Here is an 11,717-nt window from a genome sequence, read left to right as displayed (position 1 = left end):
TTTACTGCTGGTGATTATATGTCTAGATTAGAGTGGTGCTGGAAAAGCACAGCAGGTCAGGCAGGATCCGAGGAGCCAGAAAATCAATGTCTTGGCAAAAGCCCTTTTCCAGCACCACTCTAACCTAGGCTCTGGTTTCCAGCATCTGCAGTCCTCACTTTTGCACTGCTGGTGATTATATGTTAGCCAAAAGCAAAATGGCGTAATGATGATTTTGATGGTGGGAAGGTTGCTGTGATCACATTTCTGGGTCAGAGAAATGGGGAAAAAGAACGCTTCACAGCTCACTGAACGAGAACTGAAAAGCTTTTAAATCAAACCTCAGACAGGGAGGCAATATTTCCCTGGAGTTTGAGTAACTGGAAAGTGATGGTGTCTGGGAATAGACAGGATTTTGTTTTACAGGAGGTTGAAAGTTTTAAAACTGTTATATTCAGACATTTCAATTTATTTTCTTTAATTTTATTTGCTGTGCAAAAAACTTTTACAACATTTTAAAGCCAAAATGTACAAACCTTGTGTTAAAGATAAATGTTAAATAAAATCCATCAAACCATCCCTCACTGAAAACTGTTGTGGAGGTGCAATCTCCTGGAGAATCCCTGCTCACTTCTTCCTACCCGGGTTTCATGACTACATACATACCTGGTAGATAGCAGCAGGAGGCCATTCAGCCTTTTAATCCTGCTCCACCATTCAATGGGAAACAGCTGACCATCCAGCTCAGTCTCCTGCTCCTGCTGTGCTCCAATCCCCTTTCATGACTTTACCTCGAAGAACTATATCGAAGTCCTCCTTTGGCTTCACTGTCTTTTGTTCCAGTGATGTTGCTGTGTTACTGTGTGGGTGTAGGCAGGGGTAATGTGATTGTGCTGCCTCCTGGAGGATGTACTCAGCATCCCTCATCATCCTGCAGTAACATCAACCGGGGTTCAGCAACGAGAGATAGAGACCATTTCCAGGATATGGGCATCACTGACTCAGCCAACATTTATTCGCCATCTCTAGTTACCCTTGAGAACACGGTAGTGAGCTGCTGTCTTGAACCACTCGCAGTCCATTTGGTGCAGAGAGACCGACAATGCTGGGAGGGAGAGGGTTGCAGGATTTTGGCCCAGTGATTCTCTATCTTTGGTTCTTCAAATATTGTTAAATTTAATCACCAGTCTGCAAATCTTCACCATCTCGCACCCTGTATAAAGGAATATGTACAGATTAGAAATTCAGAACAGATAATTCTAATTTCTCTGGTATATTTTTCCCCTTTGTTCCCCCAAAGCTGTAACCGTCCAGCCCACTTACTCTCTCCCACCATTCTGACTCTGCTGTCCCCTAATGTACACCCTCCCCATTCTCATGGAGTAACTGATAAACAGATCCATGCCACCACTTTCCGTCCCTGGTTAGACTCTGCACCCTTTCTGGGTTCACTTCCTTTCCCTTCAGTTGCTGCAAGTGAATAATGTAACAGCAGAATGAAACAAAAGGAAACAGAAAGGGAGGTGGCAGATCCTGGACAGAAGAGGAATCTTTAGTCTGGGAGAATGGGTCAGATCCTTCTTTGTTTCTCAGATGTCGATTCCCAGCATTACAACAAGTTGGGGATGGAACTTGGTTCCACGTGAGTGTGATGGCACTTTGACCCAACCCCCCCCCCCCCCCCAACTGATGAATACTATAAGCAGATGTGCCCCTTCTCCACCCAATCAGTGTGAATGCTTTCTGCTGGTTACCCAAAACACATGCTCCAAAACCCATCCACATTCTGTACATGTACAGTACCAGGTTTCCCTGCACACATGTGATCCCTGCCTCAGGGATTGTGGGAGTTATAGTCCCCATGAAGCCTCTGGAGACCTGTTGCTGGAAAGTGAATGAAAAGTGTGGGGTGGAGGGTGTTGTGTATCCGATCCCCATTCAGACACACAGGACATGTGGGTTGTCACTGGGTTTTACTGAGACATCCGCTTAGAAAACTCGATTTCTGATGTAAGGAATATACATTCAGCCAATTGCGGGGTGGGGAGGTTAATAAGAGGCAGCAAATTTTAAGAGAGGTGGCTCAGTGGCTAGCACTGCTGCCTCACAGCGTCAGAGACCCGGGTTTGATTCCAGCCTTAGACAACTGTGTGGAGTTTACACATTCTCCCTATGTCTGCGTGGGTTCCCTCTGGGTGTTCCGGTTTCTTTCCACAGTCCTTAGATGTGCAAGTTTGATGGATTGGCCATGCTAAATTGCCTACAGGGTCCACGCATGTGCCAGTTAGACAATTAACAACAGGAAACGCAGGGTTACTGGGAATGGATGGGTCTGAATGGGATGCTCACTATAGGGTTGGCGTGGACTCGATGGATGAATACCCTGTTTCTGCACTATAGGAATTCTATTCTATTCTCATGAAGAAGAATGTACCTATCTCAATGTGTTCTGAATTTGTGGAATTCCCTATTCAAAATGCAGTGGATGCCTGGGCAATGAGCAAACTTAATGAAAAGATACAGATGTTTAATTTGCAATGAGTTGAAGGGTGAGAGAGCGCAGGCGGGAAAATCCAGCTGAGAGCAAGGTGAGCTCAATCATCACCGTATTAAATGGTGGAGATGGTTCGAAGGGCTGCATTGACTCTCCTGTGCCCAGTGCTTATCTTCTTACGGTAATAATTGGAAAGCTGAATCCAAACATCACCACCTTCAGAAAATGCAGGATACTCAGATGGATTAGCATTCCAAACTTAGATAGTGAGGAAGCGAGTAGGAGATAATGATTTTGCAATTTTACACTGAGGGGACACAGTGATTTATGGTTTTCGACTGTGTAAGACATTCACACCGTCCAGAATACTCTGTTGTGAATATCTATCCTGTACTTTACTACAAAGCCAAGGTCTCTGACAATGAAACCCAAAACACCGCCTCCCCACGTAATCTGATAAAAGACTTGAGAAGTCTGGTTGAATTTAGAACACAGATGGAAAACGGGAAGATTAAATCCAATCCCAAGATCCTGTGCTTAAACAAAGGAGACGACAATAGGATGAGGCAGGATTTGGCTAATATAGACTGGAAGCAAAGACTTTAGGGTGGGACAGTTGACAGACAGTGGAGGAATATCAAAGAATTTTTCAAACTGCTCAGCAAAAACATATATCAGTGAAAAGGAAGGACTGTAGGAAAAGGAGTAATCTGCCGTGGGTGGGTAAGGAAATAATGGAGTCTGTCAAATTGAAATAGAAGGCATACAAATTGGTAAAAACCAAGGAGAAACCAGGCGATTAGAAAAACTTCAAAGATCAACAGAAAGCTTGATGGGATTCGGGATAAAATGTAATGAGTAGCTATCTCCAGGGACAGAATAGCAGGGAACCTATTGTTTGGGGAACATATGACCTCTGTAATTGTTGAAGCACTTAACTGTTACCATAGAGATAATCCTGATCAAGTTAAAAATCACAGCACACTCCAAAAACTTGTATTTACAAATAAACCTGTTGGACTATAACCTAGTGTTGTGTGGTTTTTAACTTTGTTGATCCCACCTCAACCCCGGCTCCTCCAAATCAGAATCCTGATAGACAGCCCCACTGAAACTGAAGCGCCTGTCAGGCACTTGAGGGAGCCAAAGGGGCGTGGGGGGAGGGGTATGTGGTTTAACCACAAAGTGCTGAACAGAACTAGACTTTTTAAACTGCTGTTGCCATGGAGAGATAGTCTCTATTCAAAGTCACAAACCACAAAGGTAGAAGAATGGGAGCCGTACACCGGACAGGCGGGGAGTTACCTGATGCTGTCTGGAGGCATTTTGCACGTAAAATATCCAGGTAACTACCATGTCTCATCAATAAAGACTCAAAGAAGACCTCTCAGAGTTCTGTGCCTATTTATTCCTACTCAGCAGGGTTCAGGAATATGAGGACACAGCAGTCAGACTTCACAGTGGAGGATATGAAGAACATGCCAGGAATTGGCATGAATAAGGAGACTGAGGAAGGTGAGGACCTATAAATAACCGTTATCATGAAAGAGTTAGAGCTGGGCAACCTAATAGAGCTAAAGGTAGTCAAGTCTCTTTGCCCTGATGGAATACATCCCAAGATACCAACAGAGTTAGGGGGAGAAATAGCAAATGCACTTAGTCATAGAATCCTACAGCATAGACAGGCACTTTGGCCCAAACTGGCCCATGCCGATCAGAATGCCCATCCACGCTAACCCTATTTCCATGCACTTAGCTCATCTGCTTCTGAAACTTTCCTATCCATGTATTTGTCCAAATGCCCTTTAGATGTTGTTAACAGACCCGCCTCAACCACTTCCACTGGCAGTTCATTCCATATACATACCACCCTCTGTGTAGAACAGTTGCCCCTCAGGGTACCCTTTTAGTCTTTCTCCTCTAACCTTAAACTGATACCCTTCAGTCCTTATTCCCTGGGAAAAAGACTGAGTGCATTCACCTTACCTATGCCTCTCATGATCTTATACACATCGTTAATGTATTCCCCCTCGGTTTCCTCTGCTCTAAACAAAAAAGTCCTCGCTTGTCTAACCTCTCCCTGTAACTCAGACGCCTGAGATCTGGCATCATCCTTGTAAATTTCTTCTGCACCCTTCCAGTTTCATAACTGAAACCTACACTGCATCCATCACATTTCCAGTGTTTCCCCATGGCACTGGAACCGACGTGACAACACCAATGGATTACAATCCATGATCGATAATTAACTCCGTTACAACAATTCCATTTTCACAGCTTTTTCCATGATGCAGGAATCCTTTTGTCTTTCTGGTTTCATGGTAAATTGTCCTCATACAAAACCAATCTGGGGCTTAACTGTTCCTGGGAAATGTGCCATGATTTTTTAGACTTTCAAAAACCAAATGAAATTTCTCTCCACAGTCCCCACGCTAACATGGACTTCGCTGTCTCAGTACTTTTTCCAGTCACGCTGACATTTGTGCTATTCGTCCACAGGCAGAATGCACACCTTTCGTTCCAGATGAAAAGGCCAATGATATCCAGATCGGCACGGATCAAGTAATTATCAAAACTGAACATGAAATTCAATGTGAATTTCTCAACTACAAATTCCCCCTTTCAGTACTCTACAACAGAGAAAACAAAAAGTGCTGGAGATACTCAGCAGGTCTGGCAGCATCTGAAATGGTGACAGATGCAGGAAACATTGCAGCCTGGAAGAAGTGTTTAGATGATCACACCAGGCATGTGTGCTTGATGACCGGTATGGAGAAGATGGGGGCATTGTGATGAACAGTTTTATACCAGAGACTCTGACCCCATTTTATTCCGTGTTTCTCTGAGATTCCCTCTTTTCAGAAGCAGGTAGGAGTGGGAAGCAGTGGAGAATGTAAATGATGTGTGACCTTCCTAGTGAGAGGATTCGAGTACCGGAGCAGGGATCCCTTTCTGGAAGGGCCTTGGCGAGACCACACCTGGAGTACTGTGTGTACCTTTGTTCCCCTTTCCCAAGGAGAGCTATCCTGGTTACTGAGAGAGAGTAAAGGAGGGTCACCAGCCTGAGTCCTGGGAGGTGGAGATAGTTAAGGGCTGCAGATGCTGGAAGTCAGAGTTTATACAATGTTGATCTGGGGAAGTGCAGCAGGTCAGGCAGCATCAGAGGGGCAGGAAAGTTGATGCTTTGGGTCAGGACAGTTTGTCAGTCCGGATGACTAGTCCTGACCCGAAACATCAATTTTCCAGCCCCATCGTATCCATGCTGGTCATCAAACGCCTATTTATTCTAGTCCCACGTTCTTGCACTCAGTGTAACATCTTGGTGTGATCATCTAAACACTTCTTCAAGGCTGCAATGTTTCCTGCATCTGTCACCATTTCAGATGCTGACAGACTTGCTGAGGATGTCCAGCAATTTATGTTCTTATTGCAGATTTCCACCATTTTGCTGAAGCACATAGAGTCATAGACATGTATACAGCTCCATATTTTGTTGACTCACATTTCTGAGATGGCAGGACTGATGGCTGAAGAGGGACTCAATCCTCGTTTAATCCTCCTTTTCTTTGGCTTTCTGAGCTGCTGACTACATCACTAATATTCTACCTCCCATTCCCTGACCTGAATCTGACCCATCTAAGCCGACACTTTAGTTCCCAACCCCCTGCCAGACTAGTTAAAACCTCACCAATGGAACTGCAAAAGCCCCCATCAGATTTGTCTCAGCTCTGCCCAGGGGTAACCGGTCAGGCTGGTATAGGACCCACCCAGAAACAGTCCCAGTGCCTGAAGAATCTAAACCTTTCTCTGGTACACCATTTCCCCAGCCACACATCCAGCGGATCTACCCTCTTATTCCTGCTCTCACGAGCACATGGCACTGGGAGTAAGTCTGACCTTATTACATTTCAGGATCTACATTTTAATGCATCTCTGCTCTCCCTATATCTAGCTTTCAGGCCCTCATCCCCCTGTTTAGCGATGTCGTTGGTATCTGTGTGTTCCACCACTACGGGCTGTTTAACTCCAGCTCCAGAAAGTCCTGCAGCCGCCCCATGATATTGCGGATCCTAGCTTTATGGAGGTAACATACCATCCTGGATTCATGTCTGTGGTCACAGCAGTGCCCGCCCTAACCCTGAGCATTGAATCCCCTGTCACTATAGCCGTGTTTCCTCTCTTTCCTCCCGCTCTGTGCAGCGGAGCTCTCTGTGGTGGCATGACCCTGGCTGGTGCTGATTTCCCGAGAAGCTACCCCACCCATTCCCGCCCTCACAGAATCCCAAGCAGGATACAGTATCTGTATGAGAAGGGGATGACCACTGGGGACTCGTGCACCCCCTTCCTGAGCCTTTTACTTGATCTGATGGTCACCCATTCCCTTTCTGCTTGTGTAGCCCTCACCTGCAGTGTGACTAACTCACTAAACATGCTGTCCATAACATTCTCAGATTCTCCGCAGTGAGTCCACTCACAGCTCCAGGTCTGAAAAGCAGTTTCCCAGTAACTGCAGATGAACACACTTGCAGCACACATAGCCGTCAGGGACACTGGAAGCGTCCCTTATTTCCCACACTGTAAAAGAGGACCACACCACGGGTCTGAGGTGCCCTATCACAACATCTCTCTACATTCATCTCGTTACTCCCATTAAGAAAATTTAAATGAGTGAGCAACCTTCCTTCACTTCAAACATGTACATTATAATAAAAAAAAATCTTCACTTCAGCAGATATGTCATACTTTAAAAACTTAAATACTCCACAGGTATCACTGAGAAATTGGCTGTTCCCATTGGGACCACGTGAATTACTGAACGGCCTGGACTAAACTTGAGTTTCAGCTTCACCTTCTCCCAGTCTCACCTCACTCTGTTTACACCCAACTCCAAAACACTCTCATTGAGCCAAGCAGCACTCTCAGTACAGCCTTGTCATTTTCAATATCTGCTCACACCTACACTGCCCTCAGCCTCCTGTACTGTTCTAATGCATCTCAATGGGAGCTCAGGAACAGCATCTCATCTTTCAGTTCAGCCCTTTGTAACCCCAGAGTCAACATGGACTTCAGCAGTTTCTGGATGAACAGACAGTTGTCAGAATCTGGAATGTTCCACCTGAAATGGTGCTGGAATTTGAGTCCACAAGGAAATTCAATGAGAAGCTTGCAGGGAATTGGAAGTAGAGGGTTTACAGGTTAACATCATGAAATGGGTGACTGGGACTAAAACTGGCATTTGGATAAATCTGTGCTCTCTCTCAGGCCAATATCTCCTTCCACAGCTGCAGGGCCAAGAATTGAACACATACCCAAAGGGTGATCTGACCATGAACTTGAACATCTTTCTGCTTTTTGCTTGACAAAACTATTGGTGATATTTTCCCAGACTGAACAAACCTTTCTCGTTCCACAGTTAAATGCCAATGATATTCAGATCGTGATGACTCCGTGGACTGTAGAAACTTGTTTTTGAGATCCCAGTCTCAATTATTCTCAATTAATATCCTATAAAATGAATTCTCAAAACAAAGCTCACAATCAGTGCCAGATGAATAGTGAAGGCGAACACTTCTCTTGGAATGTGTTTGATGTGTAAACACTCCTCTTGAAATCACCCCGCCCCCCAAAAAGAGGACATGTGCATGCGCCTTGCTGTACCTTGCCCCAAATAAAGATGGCGGCCATAACCCAGGACCTCTCACTGCCTGAGGCCCACAGCTGTTTTCCCCTTTGCTGCAAATGTGGGACCAAGATTTTCTAATTCAGATTAACAACCTGCACAGAGTATGACTAAACCCTCCCAGTCTACATGGATACATCTCATCCGGTTTCTGCTCCCACTCTCCCCTTTCTGCCTCCTGCAAACACCAAGGGTCATCACGGGTTCTGTGACCCTTCATTAGAACCGAAAACAGCTGGGAAAAGTAGAATCACTATAGCGTGGAAACGGGCTCTTCGGCCCAACAATTACACACCCACCTTCCGAAGTTCATTTCACCCAGACCCATTCCCCTCCCTATTACTCTCCATTTCCCCAGACTAATGCACATCGCTGAACACTACGAGAAATTTAGCTGGGCCAATTCACTGAACCTGCACATCTTTGGACTACAGGAGATAGGGGTTAAAGAGTAAATAATAGGTGGGGACAGAGTGCAAAGAGAGACAGGAACATTTGTAAAGACAAAGGAGTGAATAACGATCTGGTGGGAGGGTGGAAAGCTGTTAGTGGAGGAGACAGGAACCTGGTAGCATCTGAGTGGCTGTGGTGGAAATGGTGACTGATGAGTTACATTGTGGCTGCAAAAAGGTCCCGGAGCTTCAAGTTGCCTGTCACTTTAACACACAAGGCTGTTCCCTGTCCAACATCTCTGTCTCATGCTTACTGCAGTGTTCCAGTGAAGCTTGATACAAGCTGGCAGAACACTCCAGAACATACCAAATGGTCTCCTATTTCAAGGACTGCAATTTCCCCTCCCATGTGGTCAACAATGCCCTCCAGTGTATCTCCTCCCCTTCCCACACCACTGCCCTTGAACCCCACCCTTCCAACCCCAACAAGGATGGGATCCCCCCACTCCTCACCTTCCACCCAGATACAACACATCATCCTCTGCCATTTCCACCACCTACAATCAGACCCCACCAGAGATATGTTTCCCTCCCCTCCCCTTTCAGCATTCCACAGAGACCATTCCCTCTGTGACTTCCTCGTTAGGTCCACGCTCCCCAGAACCCATCCTCCACACCCAGCACCTTCGCTTGCCACTGCAAGTAGTGTAAAACCTGTGCCCACAACTCCCCCTCACCTCCATCCAAGGCACCAAAGGATGCTCCCACATCCAGCAGAGAATTCCCTGCCCACCCAAACACCTCAACTATTGTGTCCTTTGCTCTCAACGTGGTCTCCTCTACACTGGGGAGTCAGGACCCCAACTTGTGGAATATTTCAGGGAATATTTCTGGGACACATGCACCAACCAACCCCACCACCTTGTGGCCGACCACTTCAGCTACATCCCCTCCGCTGCCACGCTGCCAAGGACATGCAAGTCCTGGGTGTCCTCCACGCCCAAATCCGAGCCACCCGACGCCTGGAAGAAGAACACCTCATCTTCTATCTTGGAACCTTTCAACCACACGGCATCAAGGTTTCCTCATCTCCTCTCCCCCACCTCATCACAGATTCAACCCTCCAACTCGGCACTGGCCTCCTGAACTGTCCCACCTGTCCATCTTCCTTCCCAATTATCCATTCCACCCTCTCACCACTACCCCATCTACATCTACCTAGTCTCTTCGTAGCTCCCTTCCCCCCCAACCCCAAACACCCCTCCCTATTTATCTCTCAGCCCTCTTCTCCCACCTCCCACATTTCTGATGAAGTGCTTACATGCCCAATATGTCAATTCTCCTGCTCCTTGGATGCTGCCTGACCTGCTGTGCTTTTCCAGCACCAGAAGCTGGAAGAACAACACCTCATCTCCCAGTCGGGGACCCTACAATCCTCTGGCTTCAACATCAAATTCAATAATTTTAGGTCCTGAACTCTCCCACGTCCTAGTGTCTTTGCCCCTTACTCCACACACCAGGCCTTGTTATTACATAGCCTGGCATTACACACTACCTATGGTTAGCCACTAACAGTCCCCATAAACAGCTATTCACCCTCCCCCTCAGATCGTTATCCACTCTTTTTGTCCAATTGTTCTTATCTCTCTCTTTGGACTCTATTCCCCCCCTATATTTACTCCTTAACCCCTTCTGCATAAAAAACAACATTTTTTCTCAGTAGCATCAGTTCCTGAGGATGTGTCACCGAATCCAAATTGCGAACAGATTTCAATTCACAGATGCTGCCAGATCTGCTGAGCTTTTCCAGTACTTTCAGTTGTTATGTGTGATTTACAGCATCCACAGTTCTTTCAATTTACCCGGAGTATCTAATTCAGGTCTAGCAGACTGAAACAGTGTTTATCAACCTTCCCAGTCCACACCACCTCCATCTCTCTCCCAGTCTCTGCTGTCTCTCCCACTCCTTCACATTCAGTTCCCCCTCACAGTGACACTGCGCCTGCAAAGCTGATGGTCATGTGTTGGCCTGCTGGACCCACCCCTCATTCACTCCCATTGGCTGGAGGATCACGCCAACTCTCCTATTGGTCTGAAGCTGTGTCAATCAGCCAGGCCCCATTGTGACCTGAGTGGTGGGATCCTCCCAGGTGCATCAGAGGCTGAGGGGTGACCTCACAGAGGTTTATAAAATCATGAGGGGCATGGGTAGGATAAATAGACAAGGTCGTTTCCCTGGGGTGGGGGAGTCCAGAATGAGACAGCATAGGTTTAACATGAGAGGGGAAGAATTTAAAATGGATCAGAGGGGCAATTTCTTTTCCCACCGAGGTTGGTGCGTGTATGGAATCTTCTGTCGGGAAGTGGAGGATGTTGGTACAATTATACCATTTGGCATCTGGATGGGTATATGAATAGGAAGGGTGTATGTGCCAAGTGCTGGCAAATGGGACTTAGATTAGGTTGGGATATCTGGTCAGCATGGACCAGTTTAACCAAAGGGTGTATTTTCATGCTGTACATCTCTACGGCTCTGCCCTGTGATGAGCTTCATCATTCACAGTGAATGAGGCAGTATCACAGAGCACAGGGGCTGGGAGCTATTCAGCCCATTGGGGCTGTACTCTCTCCCTCTGGAGATAGTGCCAGTCAGTTCCAACTCACCTCCCATTTGGACATAGCCTTCCAAATTCTTCCTGAAAAAGTTAAATTTCAAATTTGTTTTGACAATAGCTACTGAATCTGCATTCAGCTGTCTTTCAAACTGTTCCAGATGCTCAGAACTTAGTGAGTAAAATAATCTTCACATCGTTAACCTGCATTATTTGCCAGTTACCTGAAAGTAGTTACTAAAAATTGTGACGTTAAAAATTTCTCACTCTGTCTCTCTATAAATGAAATATCCTGGAAACAAATCAACTCCTGGTCAAAATCACTGCTTAACCTTCTCAGCTCCAAGGAGAATTGTCTGACCTTCTGCTAACGCTCCATAAAAGAGAAACCCATCTTAATTTTAATTTATTAGTGTTGAAGAGATGGACAACACAGAAACAAACCCTTCAGTCCAAATTGTCCATGCCGACCAGATATCCTAAATTAATCTCGTCCCATATGCCAGTACTTGGCCCATAACCTTCTAAACCTTTCCCAATCACATATCCAATGAGATGCC

The 11,717-nt window shown here is 46.0% G+C and overlaps 1 long non-coding RNA gene across 1 annotated transcript in view; it reads right to left on the bottom strand.

Annotated features, from left to right (window-relative positions):
• Positions 1 to 455: 455 nt before the first annotated feature.
• LOC148146509 (uncharacterized) overlaps positions 456 to 11,717 on the bottom strand; it is a 44,457-nt gene continuing 33,195 nt past the window's right edge. The window contains exon 6 of the long non-coding RNA XR_015760848.1: positions 456 to 1,192. This is a non-coding gene — a long non-coding RNA (uncharacterized LOC148146509). The remainder of the gene's footprint in view (positions 1,193 to 11,717) is intronic.

This window comes from Chiloscyllium plagiosum, unplaced genomic scaffold (genome assembly GCF_037043375.1).
Source record: "Chiloscyllium plagiosum isolate Xiang-an unplaced genomic scaffold, Cpla_swu_hap1 HiC_scaffold_21, whole genome shotgun sequence".
In the NCBI taxonomy this organism is placed as follows: domain Eukaryota; kingdom Metazoa; phylum Chordata; class Chondrichthyes; order Orectolobiformes; family Hemiscylliidae; genus Chiloscyllium; species Chiloscyllium plagiosum.
Note: the sequence above shows the minus strand (reverse complement) of the source record. Positions and strands in the feature narration are given on the sequence as shown.